The 15,565-nt window shown below is 36.8% G+C and overlaps 1 pseudogene across 1 annotated transcript; it reads right to left on the bottom strand.

Annotated features, from left to right (window-relative positions):
• Positions 1–14,582: 14,582 nt before the first annotated feature.
• Positions 14,583–15,268, bottom strand: LOC112624981 (annotated as a pseudogene). The gene has a single exon (XR_003119498.1). The product of XR_003119498.1 is annotated as a 40S ribosomal protein S8 pseudogene (transcript).
• Between the last annotated feature and the right edge of the window lie 297 nt (positions 15,269–15,565).

Raw genomic sequence — 15,565 nt, 5'->3', positions numbered from 1 at the left:
ACCAACTTCTTGACACCAAAATTGCTCTTCAAACAGTCCTAACTTTTGTAAGTGTTAAGAGCAATGTATATATTTCAGATTATTTCATACTGATTTTGAAAGAGGAAAATGCTAAATACTAGATGCAGATGAATGACTTGATTATAAAGACAAAGAGATGTATTATTATTAAGAATAGCCTCAGAACAACATGAATTCATTCTCCATCCCGCAGAGCAAACATATTAAACAGATTTTTAAAAAATAAAGTGACATAATACATAAATCATTACAAATTAGCATAATGGTTAAGGAAAGGAAAGTCACTATCTCTAACAAGTGAACAAAATACTGTATAAAATGAAGAGAGGTCTGTTCTTACGTTCAGCTTTTACAGAAGGACATCATTAAAACAGCAAAGCATTTTATTGCACATAGGTTTGTAATATAATGAAAAGGCAAAAATAATGGATAATAAATTATATATAAAAATAAACTAATATTCTGAAACTCTTTTCAGTATCTTGGCAATGTATTCAATACAAAATATTTAAATCACCAACCTATTTATTCTCATTCCTTATTTTTAAATATCAGGTTTATGCAAATACCCAGAGTAGTGTTGTGAGTTGAGAATTAGGTTCAGGAATGACCAAAAGGAAACTTCAGTATCTATCAGCCATAGCAGCTAATCTACAAACTATAAATTCTTTTAAGGGAATATGGTTTAAGGTTGTGTCGATTAAGACAGTAGAAGCAAAGTAAAAATGAATCTCTAAATTTGCAAACTATGGCCTTGAGTTAAGAAGGAGAAGGAGGAGGAAGAAGAGGAGAGGGAGAAGAGGAAGAATGAGGAGTAGAGGAAGTAGAAGAAAAATATGAAGACAAAGACAAAGAGAAGGAAGAGGAAAAAGAGAGAGGAAGGGAGAGGGGAAGAGAAAGAGGAGAAGAAAGAATTTGTAAAGGTTTTGGCTTGAAGTGATATTTCCCCCTGAGTCAGTAGGTGTTATCATCAGGTCTAAATCAGAGTCAACCTGTTATTTAATGAATTACATAGAAGGCTGAATTAGTGTTTTGATCAGAATTTTTTTCTTCTGTGGCAGTAATTTTTGTAAGATTACTAAATCCTAAATATGTTTTAATAAGTACTTTGCTTCCTCCTCTGAAAGCAGACTTGGCTTCCTAAGAACTCAGGAAGCTGTTGGTATACATGTATTTTCATGTATTGGGAAAAGTGATGGTAATAAGATGCCCTGAGTTTTCCCTTTGTTCTATAACTTCTCTTGAATCAGGTCAGGCACTTATGTAATACTTTCAGGCTGACCCATTCTTTCCCTATTATTCTTCTTCCACAATTCCTGCCATAATAGTCTAGAATGAAAAGTGGAAGGTACTTTGGGTAGTTTCTCAATTAAGGTGTAAAAACATAAATCTCATCTATAATTGTAAAGATAAAAATATTAAAGATAAAAATATTAAAAATCAAAAGAAGTATAAAATTATAAAAACTGTTTAAACAGTTTTAACATTTTCTACTAATATTCAGAACTAGATTTAAATTAGATTACCCTTTGTAGTTGGTTCAGATAATTATAAGCACTTTTAAAGTATTTGTTTATAATGATCTTCATTCATTATTTTAAAAGGGGTTATTTTTAATAATAAGATAAATATATGGATGTACTCTTAAACATGGATATACTCTTTCAGGGAAGTCCAGTTGGACTACTAGCATTAAAATTCCAGTCAAATCACTGAGAAATTGTGTAACCTTGTGCTATTTACTTACCTTCTCTAAACTAAAACTATTCCTTCCATATAATAAATATAACGGTACAATTTCACAATGTTATTATGCAGATTATATGAGATAATCTATACAATTTTCTTGTTGCTTAGTATAATATTGATTGCTTTTCAATATGTATTACCAGGGAAATTTAAAAGTATACCTTTTGATTAGTTTTTAAGCCTTTAAAATCAATTGAAACTACCTTTACCTCTTTCCATTAAACAAATTCAGGAAGCATAGCAAGTGATTAATTCAATAAACATTTATTGTAATAAAAAAACTCATTCACTTGACATTCTTAATAGACATAGGTAATGAAAATTTAATACAAATATGTAAAATATCTATGCAAATATAACAATAATCATTGTATTATTGACACATTTTTCTGAACTATTTGAAAAGTCTGCATGTATTCTATCATTGCAGTATTATAAAAACAAAACTGTAAATATAGGTTAATATGTAATTAATTTAATAAAGTATGTAACAATATGTAATGCTTTTTTATATAAAGCAGTAAATAATTTTATTAGATAATTTATTAATTTATTTCAGCTCATTAGGTAAAAGTAATGAAATAAAAGATATGGCCGGGCGTGGTGGCTCAAGCCTGTAATCCCAGCACTTTGGGAGGCCGAGATGGGCGGATCACGAGGTCAGGAGATCGAGACCATCCTGGCTAACACGGTGAAACCCCATCTCTACTAAAAAATACAAAAACTAGCCAGGCAAGGTGGTGGGCGCCTGTAGTCCCAGCTGCTCGGGAGGCTGAGGCAGGAGAATGGCGTAAACCCGGGAGGCGGAGCTTGCAGTGAGCTGAGATGCGGCCACTGCACTCCAGCCTGGGCCACAGAGCCAAACTCTATCTCAAAAAAAAAAAAAAAAAAAAAAAAAAAAAAAAAAAAAAAAAAAAAAAAGAAATGAAGGATATGCTCAGAAAACAAAACTGGAAAATTACATTGTCATTTTCCTCAGATTCTGATTGAACTGAAATATGAAATAAGTATTTGGCTCTACTGAGCAGTTATTTTTTACCATCTTTCAATGAAACATATACATAAAAGTAAATTCCCTAGAGCTAGTGATGAGTTCCTGCACACTTTTCACTATATTAAAAAGGGTACTGTAAAGGAAAGACATTGCATCAGAGAAATGACTACAAAACAAAACAGGAAAAAAGCATATTCCTTATATGTCGTCACAACGGATACACTTAAATTCAGGTTAAACTAAACAACTGTAAAAATGTAAATTTATTAAATTTCTTTAGGCATTAATTACCTGAGTTAAAATGTCAACGTCATAGAATGAGTCAAAAGAAACAGACATCTAGTGGTTTCTGGTAGTTTTCCAGTGGAATACCACTAATTTCAATTTTTCCCTCTCTTTTTAAAAATTCAAATTATAATTTTATATGTGGAAGTATGTGTGTAGCTTTGGTATAAGGGTATATTGCATGATGCTGTGGTTTGGTCTCCTATTGACCCCATCATTCAGATAGTGAACATAATACCCAATAGGAAGTTTTTCATCTCTTCCCTTTCTCCCACCTACCTGCTTTGGGAGTCCCCAGTGTCTATTCTTCTCATCTTTTTGTCCATGAGTACCCAATTTTAAGTTCCCACTTATAAGTGAGAACATATTGGTATTTGGTTTTCTGTTCCTGCATTAATTATCTTGAAATAATGGCTTCTAGATGCATTCTAGTTACTGCAAAGGACATGATTTTTCATGTCCTTGGTTAGCTGTATTACTACTTTTGTTTCTTTTTATTTTTTGTAATTATTGAAAATGAAATTGCATTCTGGATTTGGCTCTTGGCTTACATGTTACTAATGAATAGAAATAATAATAAATTTTGTACATTGATTTTGTATCCCAAAACTTTACTAAAGTAATTTATCAGGTCTAGAATTCTATTGGCAGATCCCTTAGGGTTTTCTAGGTATAGAATAATATTGTCAGCAAAGAGAGATAATTTAACTTCCTCTTTTCCTACTTGAATGCCTTTTATTTCTTTCTCTTGCCTGATTGTTCTGGCTAAGGCTTCCAGTACTACGTTAAATTGGAGTGGTGAGAGAGTACATCCTTGTCTCGTTCTAGTTTTCTTTCTTTCTTTCTTTCTTTTTTTTTGAGACAAAGTCTCGCTCTTGTCGCCCAGGCTGGAGTGCAGTGGCGTGATCTCGGCTCACTGCTACCTCCACCTCCTGGGTTCAAGCGATTCTCCTGCCTCAGCCTACCCAGTAGCTGGGATTACAGGCAGCCGCCACTACACCCAGCTAATCTTTTGTATTTTTAGTAGAGACGGGGTTTCGCCATGTTGGCCAGGCTGGTCTAGAACCCCTTACCTGAGGTGATCTGCCCACCTCTGCATCCCAAAGTGCTGGAATTACAGGCATGAGCCACCACGCCTGGTCAATTTTATGTATTTATTTATTTTAACAGTGAAATAGTATTCCATTGCGAATATATACCACCATTTTGTTGTTGTTACTTGGTTGCTGGGTTGGTATGGTCTCGAATTCCTGACCTCAGGTGATCCGCCTACCTCAGCCTCCCAAAGTGCTGGGATTACAGGCATGAGCCACCACGCCCGTCCAATCTTGTTCCAGTTTTCAAGGGGAAATACTTCCAGCATTTTCTCAGTTAGTAAGATTTTCTTTTGTGGGATTGCCATTATCTGACACTAAGTATTTTGATGTATGATCCTTGATGCCTACTTTGTTAAGGATTTTTATCATGAAGGAATGTTGGATTTTGTTGACTTTTTTTTCTGCATCTATTAAGATGATCATGAGGTTTTTGCTTGTAATTCTGTTGATTTGGTGAATTACATTTATTGATTTGCATGTGTCGAACTAGCCTTGTATTCTAAAAATAAAGCCTACTTGATTGTGATTAAAATAACTTTTTGATATGTGGCTGACATTAGTTTGCAAGGTTTTTTTGTTTGTTTGTTTTTTGTTTTTGTTTTTGTTTGTTTGTTTTTTGAGGATTTTTGTATCTATCTGCATCAGTGATATTTGGTCTATAGTTTTTTGTTTTTCTTTTTTCCATTGTGTCTTTGACAGATTTTGATATCAGGATGATGCTGGCTTCATATAATGACTTATGGAGGAGGCCCTCTGCAATTTTTTGGAATATAATCAGTAAGATTAGTACCAGCTCATCTCTGTATATTATTTAGAATTGAACTGTGAATTTGTCTGGTCTAAACCTATTTTGGTTGGTAGTTTTTTTTTTTTTTTTAATTACTAATTCAATTTTGTAACTTATTATTTTTCTGTTCAGAGTTTTATTTTTCCCCTGATTCAATCTTGAGTTATTATGTCTTTCCAGGAATTTATCCATTTTCTCTAAATTTTCTAGTTTGTGTGCATAGAGATGTTCATATGGTCTCTGAAGTTCTTTTGTATTTCTTTGGGAATTGTTGTAATGTCCACTTGTTCATTTCTGATTATAATTATTTGTATCTTCTTTCTTTTTTTCTTTTTTTTTTTTTTTTTTTTTTTTTGAGACGGAGTCTGGCGCTGTTGCCCAAGCTGGAGTGCAGTGGCGCGATCTCGGCTCACTGCAAGCTCCGCCTCCCGGGTTCACGCCATTCTCCTGCCTCAGCCTCCTGAGTAGCTGGGACTACAGGCGCCCACCACCGCGCCCGGCTAATTTTTTGTATTTTTAGTAGAGACGGGGTTTCACTGTGGTCTCGATCTCCTGACCTTGTGATCCGCCCGCCTCGGCCTCCCAAAGTGCTGGGATTACAGGCCTGAGCCACCGCGCCCGGCCTCTTTTTTTCTTAATCTAGCTAATAGTGTATATATTTTGTTTGTCTTTTCAAAAAGAAAACCAAAATTTTTGTTTTGTTGATTCTTTGTCTGTTTCTGGGGGGTCTCAACTTCATTGTTCAGCTCTGATTTTAGTTATTCATTTTATTCTGCTAGCATTGGTATTAGTTTGTTCTTCTTTTTCCAGTTCCTTTAGGTTTGATATTAGCTTGTTGAATTGAGAGCTTCTAACTGCTTCATGTAGGCATTTAGCACTATAAATTTTTAACACTACTTTAGCCATATCCCAGAGGTATTGACATGTGTCTTTATTTTGATTTGTTTCAAATATTTTTTTTTAATTTCTACATTAATTTTATTGTTTATCCGTAAGTCATTCAGGAGCAAGTTGTTTGATTTCCATGTAATTTTGTAGTTTTGAAAGTTCCTCTTGATATTGATTTATATTTTTATTCCACTATTGTCTGAACATATGCCTGGTATGGTTTTGATTTAAAAAAAAAAAAATCGAGACTTGCTTCATGAGTACATATGTGATTAATCTTAAAGTATGTTCCATGTGCAGATGAGAAGAATGTATATTCTGTAGTTGTTGGGTGGAGTATTCTGTCGATCACTATTGGGTCTCATTGGTCAAAGATTGAATTTAAGTCCAGAATTTTGTTTTAATTTTCCGCCTTCATGATCTGTGTAATCCTGTGTGTGTGTGTGTGTGTGTGTGTGTGTGTGTGTGTGGTGGGGTGGAGGGGGCTTGAAGTCCCCCACTATTATTGTGTGGCTGTAGAAATCTTTTATGAGTTTGGATCCTCCAATGTTGTATTCATATATATTTAGGATAGTTGAGTCTTCTTGTTGAATTGAACCTTTTATCATTATTTAATGCCCTTCCTTGTCCTTTTTCTTTTGATATTGCTAGTTTAAAGGCTGTATTATTTGATACAAGAATAGTGATGCCTACTCATTTTTGTTTTCCATTTGTGTGATAGACCTTCATCCTTTTACTTTGAACCTATACATGTAATTACATGTGAGATGGGTCTTCTAAAGACAAAAGAAGGATGGGTCTTATTTTCTTACCCAATTTGCCACTGTGTATCTTTTAAATGGAATGCTTAAACCGTTTATACTCAAGGTTACTATTGATATGTTTATTTTTGTTCATCTTGTAGTGATGTTACCTGGTTGCTTTGTATTGTCAGTTGTGTACTTGCTTTACCGAATCTTTGGGCTATGTACTTACGTGTGTTTTTGTGGTAGCAGATATCATTGTTTTCTTTCCATGTTTAGAACTCCCTTAAGCATCTCTTGCATGGCCATTCTGGTGGTTACAAATTCCTTTAATGATTGCTTGTCTGGGAAATGTTTAATTTCTCTTTTAGTTATGAAGTTTAGTTGGTGGGATGTGACATTCTTGGTTGGACTTTCTTTTCTTTAAAAGTGCTAAAATTAGGCCTCCAATCTCTTCTGGCTTGGGAGGTTTCTGCTGAGAAGTCTGTTATTAGTCTTATTTTATTCCCTTTGTAGGTGATACAACCGTTTTCTCTAGCTGTCTTTAAGATTTTCCTTTCATGTTGACCTTGGAAAGTCTGATGATTATGCCTTGGATGATTGTCTTGTCTTGTGTGGTATCTCTCAGGAGTTCTCTGAATTTCTGGAATCTGTATGTTGACTTCTTTAGTGAGATTGGGAACATTTTCATGGGATGTATCCTCGGAAATATTTTTCAAATTGCTAACTCTCCCTTCTTCTCTCTCAGGAAACCCAGTGAGTTGTAGATTTGGTTGCTTCATATAATTATATATTTCTCAGATGCTTTGTTCATTTTTACATTTTTTTTCTTTTATCTTTTCTTTTCTTTTCTTTTTTTCCTGACTAGGTTGATTTGAAGAACTGGATTTGTGCTCTGAAATTTTTTTCCCTCTGATTGGTCTAGTCTGTTGTCAAAGCTTCCAAATGTATTTAAAAATTATTTCAGTCAAGTTTTCAATTCCAGAGTTTCAATTTGGTTCTTTCTTAATATAGCTGTGTTGTCTTTCAAATCTTGAATCATTTTCTCGGCTTCATAGGATTGATTTTCAACTTCATCTTGGATCTCATTGAGCTTCCTCATCATACAAATTCTAAATTCTATGTCTGCCATGTCAAACATTTCTAACTGGTTATGATCCGTTTCCAGAGAGCTAGTGTGATCTTTTGGAGGGTGAGGAAGGATTCTGATTTTTTCAGTTGCCAGCATTCTTGCTCTGACTCCTTCTCATCTAAGTGAGCCTAACACTTCTTCTTTTGTTTGAATTTGCTGTTGTTTGGATGGGTTTCTTTTTTTATTATTATTCTTTCTTCCCTTGAGAGTTTGACTGTGGTTTATGTTCTGGGTAACTTCTTAGTGCTTCCAGAAGGCTAAGGCTCTGTTCTGGTTCCTTGGTTGTAGGTAGGTTCCTGTAGTGGGTTTAACAGGTATTGCATGTTGAAATAATATATTTTTGTTGAATGGTGTAACTCAGCTATAGTCCCATAGATGGCACTTAAAAAAAAGGGCTGGCATATTGCTTCTTATTCAGCTTCATTTGCCTCTTTTTGTGTTTCAGTACATTTGAAGCAGTGCAGTGGAAAGGGAAGGTAGAGGGTAAGAGACGACTCCTTCTCCAAATGCATTTTGGGCCTCAGTGGTGTCTCCTTTAATTGCTGGTTTCGTGCCCATATTTCCCTTTCCCCAAGGGGTCTTTGGTGGGCTGTGATCCCTCCTTCCTTATGGGTGGTGCATGCTAAAAGTTTGGTCACCCGTAGACCTGTGACTTCTTGAGGACTTACTGGTCCTCTCTGTTTGCTATAGTCAGAGTGGGTTATGGGGTATGTCTGCAATTGGTCTGGTGATGCAGTGGGTCAAGGGTGGAGGATCCTCCAGCAGAGCAATGGCACCATAGGTGTGCAAACAGTATGGTGCCTACAGTCCAGGGTTCTCGGTCTAGCAGACAGTTGTAGGGCCTGCTCATTTCATGGTTGTTCAACCTAGTGGTTCTCCCTCCAGCATACACTCTGGGATTAGGCATGGCAAGCTGGGTTTGTTCCAGTCGTTCTGCACTCAGATAACTGAGCCATGAGGCTCCTTGGGGAAGAAACTGTGGCTGTCCATCAGGCCATACCCTTTCAAGTTCAGTGTTGCAGAGGGAGGGATGCCCAGGTTCCATGCTGGTCCACAAACCACTCCACTCTTCTATCTGTTTTGAGTGTTGGTGATCCTCTCCCGCTTGAACTCTGGCCACAAGTCTCAGTTCGATATCCCTGGGTGGTGTGCTTAAATTCTGAGAAGTTAGGACTGAGCCCATTGTTTGTCCACTGGCCTCATGGGGTCAAGCACCAGCTGTGCTTGGGGTGCAAACTATATCCAGGCCACCAGCAAAACAGTCAGGTGGCATGGTGGAGGCTGTGCTGTGGGCACACTTCTGCAGAAATGGCCAGACAAGTGATCTTCGGAGGGACTGTCAGGCAAGGATGCACATGGATCAGATGCAATTCAGTCCCATAGTAATGGTTACCCTGCTCTCTCCTGGCCTGGCTGAAAGCAGGTGCTGCAGCAAGATCAAGATCCTTGTGTGATGGCCACCAATGATTGTGTTTTGGTGCAGCTGCACAGTGCTGGGGAAATTTCTAGGATCCACATGGGTTCAAGTTATGTGTCTCCCTGATATATGGGTGGCTCCCCTGCCAGTCTGAAGGTCTATGGGGGTAGTGGGAACTCCTGTAGCTAAGATCCCAGAGACCTGCGGGAAAAGTGTGGTATCCTAGGATTCCTTCACTCACCCCTTTCTTAAGTGCAATTTAGGTTCGGAGGTCAGTCCTGGACCCCAAGCAAGCTTCCCAGCTTCCTCCCTCTTCAACCACAACATCTATATCACCTCTTCATCCACTTTCAGTGTTTTCCCAAAATACCTGATTTTCCTCTCTTCTCTAAAGATCTATGTTGACCATAAATTGATAGCAGTGAGTTGAGGTGTGTGTGTGCCTGTGTGCGTGTGTGTGTGAGTAAGGGAGGGGCTTCTTTTCATCTGAAAATTGAAATAGTTTAAAAAATAGATTTGAAATATCTTGTTTGATTTCAGTTTAATTCTTCCTGAAAATGTTCTACTTCTCACTATAGTTCTCTTTAAAAGGACACATTATGAATATTATAACACATATGCATTTTTCTTTGATCTAGAAAAGCTTTTTGTCATAAAAAGAACATGAGTGTTATTATTAGGTACAACAGTTGAAGAATGAACTAAGGAGCAGCTCTTGGTTTTTCATGTAATTCCATTTTAACTAACGGTGTTAGAATCAGAATATAAAACATAAGTAGGAAAACATGTGATATTTACTAATGACTAAGCTTTCCAACATCTCAAATCATTTTGAAATCAAAATATGAATCTCTCTGATGAATACTCCCAACTCAGCTCTGACAAAGATCTTAAAATAAAATACAGCTCTAACTATATGATTTCCTCATCATAACCCAGTTTCCCTGGGATAAACATCCTTCATACCAAATAGAATACAATAAGAAACATAAAAGAGACAGATATTTTGAAAATCTGTTTGAGAGAGTATTTCTAATGACCCAACACTATACTCTATACTACTTTTTATTTTTAAAGACAAAAATCTGCAGGCAGAAACGTAAGGAAGTGTCACTGTTATTAGATGACATACTGTGAATTATTAGTGCCCGGGTGCCTAAGTGTAACACAATGTGAAAAAGGAGAGAAAACATATGTTCAGCATGTTGGCAATAACAGATAATGTAGCACAACTGGCCAGAAGCCTAGATCTGTTAACAGCATTCTCTTGGTGACCATGAAATTAATAGTTGGAAATGTTGAGGGTAGCCTCAAAAGTGGTTATACTTTGTACATCAATATATTGAATAGAGTTGTCAAGGCAACACATAATGCTATATAGGATCAGAGAAAGCTGTTCATGAACTTGCAAGAGACAAACCAGGGGCTTCCATGTAGTGTGCTTTAGACTTTGTGGGGATCAAAGTGAATAATTTGTGCAGTTTCCATAGACATTTTTTAAGGTTGAAAATATTATTTGAAATGAAACAATTCTTATGATGCTATCATATATACACACACAGTATGTGCATAAATGAATATTAATTTTCTATCTAGTATTTTGTTTTATTTAGAAATCTAATAATCTAATACTGTTGACAAATCTAAAGGAACGGTATCTTTAAAAGTTAACAGTAATCATATTTCTTTGTTTTTAATTCTGTTTATGTGTTGAGTCACATTTATTTGTTGAACCTTTCTTGTATCCCAGGAATGAAGCCCACTTGATCATAGTGAATCATCATTTTAATGTGCTACTGTATTTGGTTTTCCAGCATTTTGTTGAAGATTTTGGCATCTATGTTCATGAGGGATATTGTCCTATAGTTTTTTTTTTTTTTCTTGTGTCTTTGTCAGAATTTGGTATCAGGATGATATTGGTTTCATAAGGCAAGAGTTGAAATACTGCCTATTAAGTACTATGCTCACTATTTGGATGATGGGTTAATTTAAGTCCAAACCTAAGCATCATGCAATATATCCATGTAATAAACCTTCACGTAAACCCTCTTGAATATAAAAATTTAAAAAGTCAATAACGTACATAATTAATCAAATTCTTCCTTTTTCTTTTCCTCCCTCCTTTTCTTACTTTATTTAATAAACCTTTATTGAGTTTTGTTTCAAGCTAGCTACTTGGTATAAAATGACACATGAGGCGTGTGTGTTAGTCTGTTTTTGTGTCACTAAGTGAATACCTGAGACTGGTTAATTTATGAATAAAAGGGTGTTACTTGTCTCATGGTTCTGCAGGCTATATAGGAAGCATATGTTATCATCTACGCAGCTTCTGGTGAGTCCTCAGGAAGCTTTCAATCATGGTGGAGGGCAAAGGAAAAGCCAGGATATCACTTAGTAAGAGCAGGAGCAAGAGAGATGAAGCAGGTGCCACAATCTTAAACTACTAGGTCTCACATGAACTAACAGTAGAACTCATTCATTACTATGGGGATGGCACCAAAATATTCATGAAAGATCACCAGGCCTCACCTCCAACATTGAATTACATTGCAACATGAAATTTGTAGGGGACAAATATCTAAACTATATCATCATGGCTTATAATACTGGGGAAATCACAGTCTAGTAAGGGAAGCAGGTATATACAGATAAGTTCAATAAAGTGTGCCATATTTGCTAAACACATTTTTATAGAGCACTTTCATTAATCGATTATAAATAGAAAGTTCCTGAAAAGAAAACCATCATTTGTAATATTTTTCTGTAATAACTCAGATACATTTTATTTTCATAAAATTAAACCCTAGTCAGCAACATTGCAAATACTGACCAAAGGAAATTATGGGAGCCTACAATGGAAGTTGTAAGCTAAAAACTGATGGACATTTGGAGCAATCAGAAAACTAAAACCTATGGAAAAGTTCAAAGGCATTCAAAGATGTTTAATGAGAATATTAGGCATTTTGATAAATATTTGGATAGGCAGTTTGCTTTTATAGAGGAAACCCTTTTGTGATGAAATCCAGAATCTTTTATTAATGAGAATTGGTCAGGCATGACCACATGATGGAAGCAAATTCATATTTTTTTATAAATATAAAGTCATTGTGTTCATTTACTAATATAAATATCATTGAGTAATAATAAGCACAGGCATTGATAAAAATGTGTGGAATGTGTGTACATTTTCTGCCATGTGCTCCTTGATTTATTGCTCATTGAGCTACAGCATTTTTTTCTTATAAGGTATGAGAAGCCCATCTTAAAATATGGACATTTTAAATTTGTGGCTTAATTTGCCAAATTGCATGATACAGGATGATGCTGGTAATACTGATTAATGTGATGCTCTGGAATTCATGTATTATTATTATTATTATTATTATTATTATACTTTAAGTTCTGGGATACATGTGCAGAACATGCAGGTTTGTTACATAGGTATACATATATCATGGTGGTTTGCTGCACCCATCAACCTGTCATCTAGGTTTTAAGCCCCACATGCATTAGGCATTTGTCCTAATGCTCTTGCTCCCCCTTGTCCTCTAACCCCCGACAGGCCCCTGTGTGTGATGTTCCCCTCCCTGTTTCCATATGTTCTCATTGATTGACTCCCACTTATGTGTGAGAGCATGCAGTGTTTGGTTTTCTGTTTCTCTGTTAGTTTGATGAGAATGATGGTTTCCAGCTTCATCCATGTCCCTGAAAAGGACATGAACTCATTCTTTTTTATGGCTGCATAGTATTCCATGGTTATATGTGCAACATTTTCTTTATCCAGTCTATCATTGATGGGCAATTGGGTTGGTTCCAAGTCTTTGCTATTGTAAACAGTGCTGCAGTAAACATAGATGTGCATGTGTCTTTATAGTAGAATGAATTATAATTCTTTGGGTACATACCCAGTAATGGGATTGCTGGATCAAATGGTATTTCTAGTTCTAGATCCTGGAGGAATCAACACACTGTCTTCCACAATGGTTGAACTAATTTACACTCCCACCAAGAGTGTGAAGACATTCCTATTTCTCCACATCCTCTCCAGCATCTGTTGTTTCCTAGCTTTTTAATGATTGACATTCTGACTGGCACAAGATGGTAGCTCATTGTAGTTTTGATTTGCATTTCTCTAATGTCCAGTGATGATGAGCTTTTTTCATATGTTAGGTGGCACAATAAATATCTTCTTTTGAGAAGTGTCTGTTCATATCTTTCACCCACTTTTTGATGGGGTTGTTAGGTTTTTTTCTTGTAAAATTTTTTATGTTCCTTGTAGATTCTGGATATTAGACCTTTGTCAGATGGGTAGATTGCAAAAAATTTATCTCATTCTGTAGGTTGCCAGTTCACTCTGATGATAGTTTCTTTTTGTGTACAGAAACTCTTTAGTTTAATTAGGTCCCATTTGTCAATTTTGGCTTTCATTGCAATTGTTTTTGGTGTTTTAATGATGAAGTCTTTGCCCATGCCTATGCCCTGCATGGTATTATATTGCCTAGGTTTTGTTCTAAGGTTTTTATAGTTTTAGGTTTTACATTCAAGTTTTTATTCCATCTTGCATTAAGTTTTGCATAAGGTGTAAGGAAGGGGTCCAGTTTCAGTTTTCTGCATATGGCTAGCCAGTTTTCCCAACACCATTTATTAAACAGGAAATCCTTTCCTCATTGCTTGTTTTGTCAGGTTTGTTAAAGATCAGATGTTTGTAGATGTTTGGAGTTATTTCTGAGACTTCTCTTCTGTTCCACTGGTCTATGTATCTGTTTTGGTACCAGTACCCTGCTGTTTTGGTTTCTGTAGCCTTATAGCATAGTTTGAAGTCAGGTAACGTGATGCCTCCAGCTTTGTTCTTTTGGCTTAGGATTGTCTTGGCTGTGCGGGCTCTTTTTTTTGTTTGTTTCATATGAAATTTAAAGTAGTTATCTCTAATTCTGTGAAGAAAGTCAGTGGCAGCTTGATGGAAATAGCATTGAATCTATAAATTTCTTTGGGCAGTATGGCCGTTTTCACTCTATTGTTTCTTCCTATCTATGAGCATGAAATGTTTTCCCATTTGTTTGTGCTCCCTTATTTCTTTGAACAGTGGTTTGTAATTCTCCTTGAATAGGTCCTTCACTTCTCTTGTAAGTTGTATTCCCAGGTATTTTATTTTCTTTGTAGCAATTGTGAATGGGAGTTCACTCATGATTTGGCTCTCTGTTTGTCTATTATTGGTGTATAGAATGTTTGTGATTTTTTCACATTGATTTTTGTATCCTGAGATGATGGGCTTTTCTAAATATACAGTCGTTTCATCTGCAAACAGAGACAATTTGGCTTTCTCTCTTCCTATTTAAATACCTTTTATTTCTTTCTCTTTCCTGATTGCCTTGGCCAGAACTTTCAATACTGTGTTGAATAGGAGTGGTGAGAGAGGGCATCCTTTTTTTGGCGCGGGGGGGGGGGGGGGGGGGGGGGGGGGGGGTGGGCGGTGAACAGAACAATAAACACCTTTATTACACGGGTGAAGACAAAACGAGGATTTATTTGCCTTTCCAGACTTTGATTTTCCTAAGATAGAACCCCAACTCTTTGCCCTCTAGCACATAACCATCTGCTCGGCCACACTGTCCCGGCCTGGAAGCAATGCACGCAAGCAGCTTGCCCTGCTGGAACTGCTCCTCCAGGAGACTGATGATTTTGGCATTCTTTTTCCTTTCATCATATTTCTTCTGAATTTTTTTAGATCTTTTTTTGTTTAAAATCTCTTCTTCCTCAGGAGTCAGCTTGGCTCCCTTCTTGCGGCCCAGGGGCAGCGCCTAGTGGGACTCGTACCACTGTAGGTACGGTGTGCTGTCGATAAGCACGATGCAATTCTTCACCAGAGTCTTGGTACGGACCAGCTCATTATTAGATGCATTGTAGACAACATCCACGATCCTTGTTTTACGAGTACAACACTCTGAGCTCCAGGAGAAATTCCCTACGTCTAGCCTCAGGGCACGGTATTTCTTGTTACCTCCCCGCACACGGACTGTGTGGATGCGGCGGGGGCCAATCTTGGTGTTGGCAGCCGGGCACCCCAACTCATACTTCCGCTTCTTGTGGTAGGGCTTTCTCTTGCCCCCGGTTTTGCGGCGCTTGTGCCAATTGTCCCGAGAAATGCCCATAGCTCGGCGCGGGCTGGAAAGAGACGAGAGGGCATCCTTGTCTTGTGCTTATTTTCTAAGGGAATGCTTCCAGCTTTTGCCCATTCAGTATGATATTGGCTGTGGGTTTGCCATTAATAGCTCTTATTATTTTGAGACATGTTCTATCAATACCCAGTTTGTTAAGTATTTTTAGCATGAATAGGTGTTGAATTTCATGGAAGGCCTTTTCTGCATCTATTGAGATAATCATGTGGTTTTTGTCATTGATTCTGTTTATTGATTTGCATATGTTGGACCAGCCTTGCATCGCAGGGATAAAGC

The sequence above is a fragment of the Theropithecus gelada genome, chromosome 5 (genome assembly GCF_003255815.1).
Source record: "Theropithecus gelada isolate Dixy chromosome 5, Tgel_1.0, whole genome shotgun sequence".
NCBI lineage: Eukaryota > Metazoa > Chordata > Mammalia > Primates > Cercopithecidae > Theropithecus > Theropithecus gelada.
Note: the sequence above shows the minus strand (reverse complement) of the source record. Positions and strands in the feature narration are given on the sequence as shown.